General features: G+C 49.2%; 1 protein-coding gene across 1 annotated transcript in view; it reads right to left on the reverse strand.

Moving 5' to 3' along the window:
• Nucleotides 1-12,565, reverse strand: part of GSG1L (GSG1 like) — a 269,946-nt gene that overhangs the window by 70,237 nt on the left and 187,144 nt on the right. The gene's annotated exons all lie outside the window — the stretch shown is intronic.

Below are 12,565 nucleotides of genomic sequence, written 5' to 3' on the forward strand. Positions count from 1 at the left end.
ATGGAATGCTTTGATTGGCCAGGCTGTGGGGCCACCTCTGCAGTGAGATCATTGTGTTCTATGCTGAAGAAGGATAAAAGGATGCTATCAAGACAAAAAGCATAGAAATCCACCACGAACACTATGGCATGGAGATGACATGGAGACAGGCAGAGGCTGGACTCAACACAGCCCTTCACTGCCTCTCTCCTAAGAAAGCCACATCCCTGCAGTTCTCAGCAAAATCCCCAGAAACTAAAGTCATCAACTGGACTTAATCTTCTCAAAGGTGGCTGCTCTCCCCTGTGCCCCCCTACAGCCACCAAGAGAAATACTGAGAGATGAAATTACAGAATGACCTTTAGAAAAACAAGGTTTTGCCTCAGATTGAACAAGTTTCCACCCCTTGGATATGAGACAACCAGAATCCAGACATGAGACCCAACAGGCTTTGATGCAGCAAAGTGGGGATTGCAAAGCCCTCGTGTGAACTCTCAGGAAAGCTCGGGACATCAGCCTACAAAGCTGAGGATGAAACCCTGCTCTCCAGGTCCCGGGCCCTCCCTGCTGGCTGCATTCCGACCTGCAGGAAGGAGCCCAGCCCATGTGTGGGGCCGCCTCCCACACCACAACTCTCCCCAGCAATGCCTTCATCTGAAAACATCCACGGAGGCTCCCACTGAGTCCTACTGGGCTCCAGAAACACAGAGATGAACAGAATACGGTCCCTGCCACAAGGCTCAGGCTTTGGTTTGGGAGACAGGTTTGTTCTGTGAGGTCCCCTTAGACTTGGGATCAGCTGTGATGTCTGGTGTCTGAGACCAAGATGGCACCAGCCCCAAGCATTCTTCTGTGAGCCAGTCCAACTCACCCCCACACTCTGGGTTCCTGACCACACTGGGCTCCAATCCAGCCATCTCCTGGGACATCCCTTACTTCCTCCAACCTCAATCCCACTGCGCTCTAGGTCTACCAGGCTTCTGGCCCTCTGATGCCCAACTCCTGACCTGGACCTTGGAGTGTGTTTTCCTGGATTGACTAAGAATCACCCCCAGGTTCCTTTGGCTTGATACTCTCCTGGTCACCTTGGGGAGTGTCCCCTGCCCCAGCATCACCTGAGATCCAATCCCGGCTGGGAGCCCTACAGGTCTTCTCAGCCCCTGGGGGATTCAAACAACTGCCCCCTGGTGGGGAGTGGAGGTGGAAGTGGCTGAACTGGATAAATGTCAACCACAAGACAGGGACGCCTCTCTCTCTCTCTCTCTCTCTCTCTCTCTCTCTCTGTGTATGTGTATGTGTGTATGTGTATATGTGTGTATATATATATAGTGTTTGTGCCCTAATCACTGGCAGTAAATGCACTTTTGTTCTTTTCTTTCCTCTTTTTGAGACAGAATCTTGTTCTGTCACCCAGGGCGGAGTGCAGTGGTGCAATCACGGCTCACTGCAGCCTCAAACTTCCCAAGTGATACTCCTGTCTCAGCCTCTTGAGCAGCTATGACCACAGGTGCACACCACTATGCCTGGCTAATTTTTTATTTTATGTTTTTAGAGATGGGGTCTCACTATGTTGCCCAGGCTGGTCTCAAACTCCTGAGCTCAACTGATCCTCCCACCTCGGCCTCCCAAAGTACTGAGATTACAGGTGTGAGCCAACGCACCTGGCCAAATACACTCTTAGTTTCTGTTTCTCTCCGGGTGTCGCTCTGTCTAGTTCTGCCTTCCTGTGTCTCTTTCGATTTCCACCTCTGTTTTTCTCTGTATATCTCTCTGCCTCTCTGTATATCTCTGTATGTCCTGTATATCTCTCTGCCACTCTCTCTCTGTCCTCCCACATACAGATACATCCTTCCCTTTCTGTAACTGACCTTGTCCACACCCCCTCTCCCATTACATGAACTACCTACCATGTCACTGTAATACCAAATGATTACATACTTAAATACCATGAAAGTCTCAGAGCTGCCACGATATTACCAATTCTGTTACAGTCATCATCCTCAGAGCCAACCATGTACCAAGCACAGTGCTGGGCACTTTATATGTGCTCACTTCTTCAATCTCCACAATCCCACCATGGTCTGACTATTATCCCACTTTGGAGAAGGGGTAAAGAACTGAGGCTCAGGGAAAATGGAGAATTTGGCCAAAGCCACACACCTGGTGTTGAGGCCAGGATCCACTCCTGAGCAATCTGCCTTCCACCCCTACCCAAATGCAGGCTCTTATTTTCAGTTTTCTTTTTTTATTTTTTCGAGACAGAGTCTTGCTCAGTCACCTAGGCTGGAGTGCAGCAGTGCGATCTTGGCTCACTTCAACCTCCGCTCCACCAGGTTCAAGTCATTTTCCTGCCTCAGCCTTCCAAGTAGCTGGGACTACAGACTTGTGCCACCACACCAGGATCATTTATGTATTTTTAGTAGAATCAGGGTTTCACCATGTTGGTCAGGCTGGTGTCGAACTCCTGACCTCAGGTGATCCTCCCGCCTTGGCCTCCCAAAGTGCTGGGATTACAGGCGTGAACTACCGAACCCAGCCCTCACTTTCACTTTTCTAGACTTACAATGGAGCATTTATTAGAGGGTTCAGGCTGATGAATGCAGCTCACGCCAACCCCCCTGCATTCCCCACCAGTGGCCCACCCTGGCCCAGGGGCAGAGGAGAGAGTGCCTATTTGAAGGGGCAGAAAGATTCAAATGTGTTTTCCAATCCTCTCCTGCCGCAGTTTCTGTAACACTCATTCCTTCAACAAGTATTTACAGAGGCCAACTTGGTGTCTGTGGTACTAGGGATACAGGGATCACCCAGATAAACCAAGTCCTGCCCTAAGGCTCATGCTCTAGGAGGAGGGGCAAGAATAGATGCCCACCCAGATCAATGCACAAGTTCAGTTCAGAGCACAGCAGGTGACGCAGTAATTACACAGGCAGGCACTGCATGGCGCTCGGCTCAGCTCTCCCACTCATGCTGTGTGACCTCAGGCATGTTAGTTAACCTCTCTGGGCCTCCTTCTCCTCATCTCCAAAATGGGGATGAGACACCTGAGTAAAGGGCCTGGCACATTGACAAAGAGGTGGGAACCACTGGGAGGCAGAGGGTGGGCCTGGCTCCCACCTCTATGGCTCAGGTGCAAGCAGATCAGTGAGTGCTGCCCCGTGAGCTGTGGCAGGTGATCCTCAGAGCCTGGCTACTTCCGGTCGCTGGACAGACTGGAGTTAGACTCTCCCCACTGAGCCCTTGCTCACTGTGTCAGAGACTCCAGGAGCTCAGCCTTTGCCCTCCACAGGGTTTTGGCCTCAGTTTCCCTGCTGGGTTCCCCACCCAACCCACTCCCTGGGGGACTGGATCTTATGCCTGTGCTGCCCTCTACTGGCCAACAGGAGGAGGGTACCTGCAGCGCCCCCACCCTGAGGATCTCCGGCGGCCCCGCCCATCCTTTCGGCTTCCGCTGAGGCCACGCCCCCTGAGGCCGGCCTCTTCTTGGCCACGCCCCTCAGAGACCAGCCTTCCGGCTGAGTCTGAGCCTGGGCCTCGCAGTCCTGTCCCAAGCTCCTTGCGTTTCTCCCGAGACCATGCCCAGAAATTCCCAGCATCCCTTGCTGCACTCACTCCACTAAGTCCCTTAAAACTGCCAGGAACCAGCAGTTCCTCCAGCGTAGGTTTTACTTCCAATTTTTATTGAACTTATTAAAATTCTTACCTCTTCCCACCTCCCCAAAGCCCAATTTCTACTTGGCCCTGTGCCTGGGGCCAGGCTCATTTGTATGAAAGGCTCGATGGCCTGCAGACTCCCCCAGCCCAGGCTTCTAGCAACATGCAAAAGATGTGGCGGAATTTAAATCACGAATGACCAGCCGGGCAGGGGAAAATGACAGGGGCCTGCCCCGTCTGTCCCACCTCCGGAAGACTCACTGGCTGTTCCCTCCCCAGCCGACAGGTCATGATCCCCTTCTAGAATCTTCAAACCCTTCTGCAGGCCACTGATATGCGTCTAACACTCCAACTCATTCATTTAACTAACATTTATTAAGCATCCTCTGTATGCAAAGCGTGGGGCCAGCCACAGGGGATATGGCCGTAAATATGGCAAGGCCATTCCTCCAAGGCTAATGAGGAGAGTGACATAAACAGTGACGTGAAATCAATTATTACAAATGCTAAAATAGAAGTAGGTCCAGCTACCATCTAAAACTGGCAGCCTACGGGCTGAATCGAACCTGCAGATGTTGGCAAGAGCTGTAAAAAAAAATGATATTTTGGGGCCAACATTTTAAAAACTTGGAGGATTTCCATTAAAATATGGGAGTTCTGGCTTCTCTTGTAAAAAATCAGAAACTCTGGCAACACTGGGTCCACATTTCTCCTCGACAACCCTCAACTGGAGCTGGGCCGGAGCTGGGCCGTTTCATGAGGGCCTGCAGCTGCCAAGCCCTCTGCGGTGCCATCGTCTGCCCGTCTGCTGCCCTCTACCATAGCTCCCGCCATATCCACAACTTGCTCACTCATCCGTATTCCCTCCCAGGCCACTCAAAGCATCTGAGTTTCAGCCTCTGAGAAGGGCCTGAAGGAGATAAAAGGTCTGTGTTCCCTGGATTGGGGAAAGGCTTCCAAGAGGAGGTGAGCTTGGAGATGGGCTTGGAAGACCAGCACATGTTCACTAAGAGGCAGGGGGAGAAGGGGAGGAAGGAGGAAAGAAGATGTGATTGTGGCAGCCAGCGGGTGGGAGCAGGGCTTGGGGCCTCCCGTCCTCCCAGAGCTGGGGGTCTCCTGCATTGATGGGGCTCCTCACTGAGGATGGGCTCAGCTCTCCTCTGATCTTCTAGGACCTTCCTTGGACAGGTTAAGAAAAAGGCTACAGATGAGTGCAAGCTATGGAGTTGGAGAGAACAGAAGAAGGAGGACCTTCAAGGCTCTGGGGATTGCAGAGGGGTTTTGAGGAGAGTCAGTGGCCTTCCATCTCACAGGATTAACACTTTGATGATGGGCTGGTATACAGCAGGTGCTCAGTAAATGTGAGCCCGTTTGCTGCTGTTTGCTCCCTGTGTCTCTTGTTCCTCCTTTGTCTCTCACTTCCTTCTTCCTCTCTCCATCTCTCTCTGCTTCTCTCTCTCTCTCTGTCTCCCTCCATCTCTCTCTCTCCTTCTCTCTCTCTGTCTCTGTTTCCATCCATCTCTCTCTTCTCTCTCTGTCTCCCTTCATCTCTCTCCTCTCTCTTTCTGTCTCCCTCACTCCCTCTCCTTCTCTCTGTCTCTGTCTCCATCTCTCTCTCCTCTCTCTGTCTCCATATCTCTCTTTCCTCTCTCTCTGTCTCCCTCCATCTCTCTCTCCTCTTCTCTTTGTCTTCCTCCATCTCTCTCTCCTCTTCTCTTTGTCTTCCTCCATCTCTCTCTCCTCTTCTCTTTGTCTTCCTCCATCTCTCTCTCCTCTTCTCTTTGTCTTCCTCCATCTCTCTCTCCTCTTCTCTTTGTCTTCCTCCATCTCTCTCTCCTTCTCCCTGTCTCCCTCCATCTCTCTCTCCTTCTCTCTCTGTCTCTCTCCATCTCTCTGTCTCTGTCTCTCTCCATGTCTCTCCTTCTCTCGCTGTCTCTCTCCATCTCTCTATGTTTCTGTCTCCCCCATCTCTCTCTCCTTCTCTCTCTCTGTCTCTGCCTCTCTCCATCTCTCTCTCCTTCTCTCCATCTCTCTCCCATCTCTCTCCTCTCTCTCGGTCTCTGTCTCTCTCCATCTCTCTTCTCTCTTTCTCTCTCTCTGTCTCTGTCTCTGTCCATCTCTTCTCTCCTTCTCTCTCTCTGTCTCTGTCTCTCCATCTCTCTCTCCTTCTTTCTCTTTGTCTCCCTCCCTCTCTTTCCTTCTCTGTCTCCTTCCATTTCTCTCTCCATCTCTCTCTCTCTGTCTCCATCTCTCTCTCTCTCTCCTTCTCTCTCTCTGTCTCTGTCCCCCTCCATCTCTCTCTGTCTCCCTCCATCTCTTTCTCTTCTTCTCTGTCTCCCTCCATCTGTCTCTTTCTCCCTCTGTCTCTCTCCATCCCTCTCTCTCTCCTTCTCTCTCTGTCTCCCTCCATCTCTGTCTGTCTCCATCCATCTCTCTCTCTTTCTCTCTCTCTCTGTAGCCATCCATCTCTCTCTCTGTTCTTTTCTCTCTCTCCTTAAGTGTGTGTCTCCCTCCATCCCAGGGCCCATTAATCATCTTCCTCTGCCTTCCATCTCCTGCTCCATCTCTTACCTTATCAGGGGCCCTTCACTCTCCTCTTTTCCTTGCCCCGCCCTCCTAGCCTGCAGAGACTGAGATGTGATGATGGAGTATTTCCTATAGGAGGTCCTGCCTCAAACCTCACATGCCCAGAATGCACCGCTGTCCTCCTTCAATGTTCTTGCCCTCATGGGATGACTCCCTGTTTCCCCATCATGGTCACAGCCTGGCATCTGCATCCTCCATGACACCCACCTTTGCCCTCCAGTTTGTGGATCATCAAGTCCTACCAGTTCTGCTTCCCTAGAGCCCATCCACAGTGCTCCATTCCCTCTGCCACCATCTCCTTGTGGCCAGACACCTGCAGTCACCTCCTAGCCGTGCTCCTCATTCTATACTGGCCCTGCCAGCCCTTCCTGTACCCCAGCAACAGTCTTTGTGAGACTCACCCTGACCTTGTCACTCCTTCACTTAAAGCCGTCGGTGGTTTGTCATTGCACCCCCACACTTCCTAGCCTGGCATCCGAGTCCAGCCATGACCTGACCTCACTTTCCCCTTTCCCAACCCCAACCCAGCAGTCTTGCTGATTCCGTCTGCAGCCAGTCCCAGAGTCACCATCCCTGAACATTCCCCCATGAAAACTCCAAGTTGTCGTGACTTGGGGAGGGGGTGCTACTGACTTCTAGCAGGTGGAGGCCAAGGATACTGCTGGACATCCCACAATGCACAGGCCAGCCCCCAACAGCAGAGAACGATCTGGTCCAGGAGGTCCGTAGTGCCAAGGTGGAGAAAACCTGGTCCAGAGAATTGGGCACAGACAAGTAAAGAAATTAATTTGGAGCCAGGCACAGTGGCTCACGCCTGTAATCCAAGCACTTTAGGAGGCTAAGGCAGGCAGATAGCTTGAGCCCAGGAGTTCAAGACCAGCCCAAGCAACATGATGAAACCCCGTCTCTACAAAAAATACAAACATTAGCCAGGTGTGGTGACACTCGTGGTCCCAGTTACTCAGGAGGCTGAGGTGGGAGGATCACCTGAGCCCAGGAAGGCTAAGGCTATAGTGAGCCATGATTGTGCCAGTGTGCTCCAGCCTGGGTGACAGAAGGAGACCCTGTCTGAAAAAGAAAACAAAGAAAAGAAAATGTGGTCAATCCATACAATGGAATATTATTTAGCCATAAAACTAACAAAGTACTGATACGAGCTACAACACAGATGAACCTTGAAAGCGTGTGAAGTAAATGAAAGAAGCCAGTCATAAAAGATCCTATCTTCTATAAATCCATTTATAGAAAATGTCTAGAATAGGCACATTGATGGAATAGAAAGTAAAGCAGTGGCTGCCCAGGGCTGGGAAGATTGGTGGAAATGAGGAGTGACTGCTAGTGGCATGGGGTTTCTTTTTGGGGTGATGAAAATATTTTAAAATTAAGCTATGCTGATGGTTACTAAAAATCATTGAATTATATGCTTTAAGCATGATATGTAAATGATACCTCAATAAAGCTGTCTAAAATTTTTTGAATTAAAAATCAGGAGTTAAGAAAACAGATTTTGGCCTTCCTCAAAGGCCATGCATATGAGCTCTCAAGTTCACCTCTGCTGCCGTATTCCCTGATGTATTATATCTGGGCAGCTATACTCATTTAAATCACCTCCATGGTCGCTCTGGGCATTAGATGTGAGATTCCCAGTCTGGAGTGAGGAGACCATGCGTACTGAAGTTACCAGCCTCACTCTCCCATCTCATGTCCAGCCCTAGCAGCAAAGAGCCCTGGGGACCAGAAGGGGCCGTATGGACATGGATAGCCAGCAGTAGCCTACATGGACCAGTCTAATAGCAAAGCACGTGAACCTTGAAGCCAACATCACCACTTACTAAGCCTGTGCCTCAGTATTCTCAACTATAAAACGGGCACAATAAGAGCATCTCCCATTGTAGTGTCAGAGGCATTTGAACCAGAGTGACTCCATCTTGATGAGGGGCTGGGTAAAATGAGGCTGAGACCTACTAGACTACATGCCCAGGGCGTTAGGCAGTCTAAGTCACAGGATGAGATAGGAGGTCGGCAGAAGGTACAGGTCATAAAGACCTTGCTGATAAAACAGGTTGCAGTCAAGAAGCCAGCCAAAACCCACGAAAACCAAGATGGCGACAAAAGCGACCTCTGGTTGTCCTCACTGCTCATTATATGCTAATGGTAATTCATTAGCATGCTAAGAGGCACTCCCTCCAGCACCATGACAGGCTACAGATGCCATGGCAACATCAGGAAGTTACCATGTATGGTCTAAAAGAGGGAGGAGCCCTCAGTTCCGGGAATTGCCCACCCCTTTCCCAGAAAACTCATGAATAATCCACCCCTTGGTTGGCATTTAATCAGGAAATGATGTTAAGTATCCTTAATTGAGCAGCCCATGCCACTGCTCTGCCTGTGGAGTAGTCACTCTTTATCCCTTAAGTTTCCTAATAAAGTTGTTTTAACTTTATGGACTCATCCTGAATTCTTTCTTGCATGAGATCCCAGAACCCTCTCTTGGGGTCTGGACAAGAGACCCTGTTCCAGGAACAATAGCGCTGGACAGAGGTCATGTCTCAGCACACAGTAGATGCTCAATAAATGTGAGCTATTGGTGTTAAGATTCTTGTTTGTGATTTCAAATTCCCAGAAGTTCTAAAATGTAATGTTTTTTCACAACTCATCTGGTCACAATACTTGACTTGGCCTAAACTTCTTTGGAACATAAGTCTGACCCGGATGGATGTGAAGCTATTTACTATCTTTATTTATCACCCCCAGTCTGCGTATGTGTTTTACAGCAGAAATATGAATGGATTTGATTATAGGGTTCTGCCCCAGCTGCTGGTGGGATGTGATGGAATGGATAGTCTATGTCTTACATTACCTTCCAAAATCTAAAACGTTCTGAATTCTGGAGCACCTTTAGACCCAAGGGTTTCAGACTGGGCACTGTGACCTGTATGATGAAGATGATAACAACAAAGATCAAACCCCGCCCCCTCTTTGCCAGATGTTGCAGTAAGAGCCAAAAATGGTGGCACAGCCCCAGGCAAAGGCGGTAGGGAGAAAACATCGAAAAATTCTGAAGATAAATCTTCTACCAGCCCAGGGGGATGGGGGCTTAGAATTAAAATTAAGGTCCTATCCAGAAATGAAAGAGCTGAAGTGTTGCTTGCACACCTGGGCTCAGGGAAGAACAGCACTGGCCACCTTAGCTTTAAAGGACTGAGTTTGGAGAGACTCAGCTTGGTCCACTACCTCGGGGAAAGGAGGGGTGAAATGGGTGTCAACAGAGGGGTGAAATCTGTAGCATCTAAAACACACAGGGACTCCCCATAGAGGGCCAAGTTAAGCAGGCCCAGCCCTATTGCAAATGCTTAAGGCATTAGTCCCCATACAGGGAAGACTTTCCAGGCCTCTCCCTCAATGTATCAATGGCTCTAGTTGCCCCAAACCGAACATAGCTGGGAGAGGGCAGCATGTGACAGCTCAGCTGCAGATATGTGCTCCTGTCTCCCCACCCAGGACCTTTGTTGTATAATAAAGAATTTGACTAGCCCTTGTTCCTGCTTCCTGGGAGGGACACTCTAAATTCTTGGAAGTTTGTAATAGAAATGTCTTTGTTATTCATGAGGCCCTTGAATCACATCAGATTTGATGCTAGTGAGATGAGATGACTCAAAATGGGGGCTGCAGAGGGGTCACTAAAAAGATCAACCTTGCAATTAGAGGGCTGGGGCTTTGAGCCAGCCTGACCTCAAGGAGGAGAGGGGACTGGAGATTGAGATCATCTACACATCTACATGGCCAATGATTCCATCAATTGTGCCTATGTCATAAAATCCCAATAAAAACTCTGGACACTGAAGCACAGGACAGCCTTTTTTTTTTTTGGACAGGGACTTTATCACCAAGGCTGAATTGCAGTGGTGCAATCATGGCTCACTGCAGCCTCCTCAACCTCCCAGGCTCAAACAATCCTCCTGCCTCAGCCTCCCAAGTAGGTGTGTGCCACCATGCCCAGCTAACAGGTAAGCTTCCTGGATGGTGAACACATGATGTGTTGGAGGGTGATGTGTTCTGATTCCACAAAGAGACAGCACAGGAGCTCTGCATTGAGACCCTCATTGACCTTGCGCTATGTGTTTCTTCCTTTGTCTGGTCTTGATCTGTATTCTTTATAATACAGCTGTCACCTTAAGTAGAGTGTCTTCTGAATTCCATGAATCATTCTAGTGAATTATCGAAGCCTTGTATTTGTAGCCAGTTGGTCAGAAGTAATAATGGCCTGGGGACCCCTGAACTTGCAGCTGGCATCTGAAGTGGGAGCAGTCTTGCTGAGGACCATGCATTAAACCTGTGGAGTGCACTGTTGCCTCTGGGAAGATGGCATCAGAACTGCATCACCATAGACCAGCTGGTGTCAGAATCCCTCCCTTGTCTTGACTTTCTGTGGCAGACATTGTCTTGCCTCCATCCATATCTCCTTGGCTCATGCCAGGCATCCCCTGTGGCTTTGGTTAGGCAGTTCCCATGCATGTTGGTGACTTCTTTCCTCAAAGACTTGCTTTCTTCGGTGGAGAATGCTGGAGATTATGGGGAGTTAATGTCTCAGGAGTGACCCTAAACTAATGGTGAATGGAAACTGGTGAGCAAATAACACTGCTTTCTCACCCCTTGAGTGAGCAGTTTTGGGATGTGTTCTATGTGTTCTATTCAGCCTCCATGAGGGACTGAGCCCCAGTGGCCCACAGTGGTTACCTTCTCATCAATACTCCCTTTAATGTCTTTCCTCCCTTCCTGGAATCCTTCTCCACTCTCCCACCATACTTGCTAAGATCACCTCCTAAAGAAACTGCTTGTACCTGAATCTTCATCTTAGGGTCTGCTTTGGAGAAACTCAAAACAAGACCTCTGCCATTCCTGGGGCACTGGATTGTTCAGCTCCACTGTGGACACTCTGATAATCTCCCAGTTTGACAACACATTTGGTCTTGTATCAAGCAGTTCATTTTGGTAACCACTTGCCTACTGTTGCCTGATAATCCTGCTTGGCCTATGACTGAGCCCACATCATGAGCATGCCAACAGACCCATGCACCAAACCTGGCTAATGAGAGTAATTCATCCTCTGGCATGGTAATTTGTTTAGTAATAAGTCTATAAACCTGGTTGGTCCAATTATAGTCCTCTTTGGACAAAACTCCAAGCAGACACTATTGGAAAGGAGCTCTCTCTACCTCTAGGATTTTAAACGAGCCTGGGTTACTTGTAGCCATCCTCTCTGCATGGACAGGGCCTGACTGAGAATGATACTAACACAGAAGAAGGCAGAGTTTAGAGATATAGATTCCTGATTACATGATCACCTGGATGCAGCTGTGCCTGAAGCCCAGCCCCTCCACTTTTCGATTACTGAACCAACAGATTTCCAGCACGATCCCCTTTTTTTACCTCCAGCTAATTTGATCAGGTTCTTTTCACTTGCAAATAAAAGGATCTTTAATCATATGTAAATATTCATCTTCTGACTTAGGCCCTCTGCATTTTTAAACACAAAAATACTTGCCCTCTAGGCTATGAGCAAGAAACTGAGTCTGCCAGGCCAGGGAAACTGAACAGAAGGGGCTATGGATAGGGGATTCTTTCAGCACAGGTTAAGGTGGCAGGGGTGACTAGTGGAATTAAGGTCCCAGGAAACTTGTCCTAAGATAATCTGGCCATTTACAGGAAGAAGCATAAAACCAAAAGTCGCCACAATAAGAGTAAGCTCCAAGAAAATGCCAAGGAATTAAGGAGAAGTGGAACAGGAAGGAAGTCTTGCTTGGGGAAACGTGTCATGATTGAATACAGAACTTAGATCTGAGCTTCCTGGCAGCTGATGGAAAAAGGCAAACTCAGTGAACTCATGGCTCACATTCACTCCTAAATGGCAGCACAGATGAGATTGTATGGCAAATGGCTCTGCAAATTTGCTTTCCTGAGAAGCCACATGCTGCCTGGCTCCTGGCACTGGTACCAGGCCCAGGGGAGTTGCACTCTTCCTGCTTACAACCTAGTTTCTGAGGATGTGGGTATGGGCAGTGGAGTGGGGTTGGCGTACTTTGCCCCTTGGCCCCCAGGCCTCCAGGTCCCCAAACTTCTGTCCAAAACACACTGGTGGCACCCACCCCGTAGGCCATAGAGGAGTATGCTCTTCAACTCGGTCCACACTCTTAAGATGGCACCTGAAACTCGGATTTCAAAGAGTTACCTTGTCTTTGGTAATCTGGGTTTTATTGTGAAATTTCATTTTTTCTTTAGGTAACAAAATAGACTCTTGATGATTTCTCCACGAGGCTGATTATTTCCTGGAGATGGACAGGTTTCTCTT

This window comes from Trachypithecus francoisi, unplaced genomic scaffold (assembly GCF_009764315.1).
Source record: "Trachypithecus francoisi isolate TF-2019V2 unplaced genomic scaffold, Tfra_2.0 Lachesis_group10, whole genome shotgun sequence".
Classification (NCBI taxonomy): Eukaryota; Metazoa; Chordata; class Mammalia; order Primates; family Cercopithecidae; genus Trachypithecus; species Trachypithecus francoisi.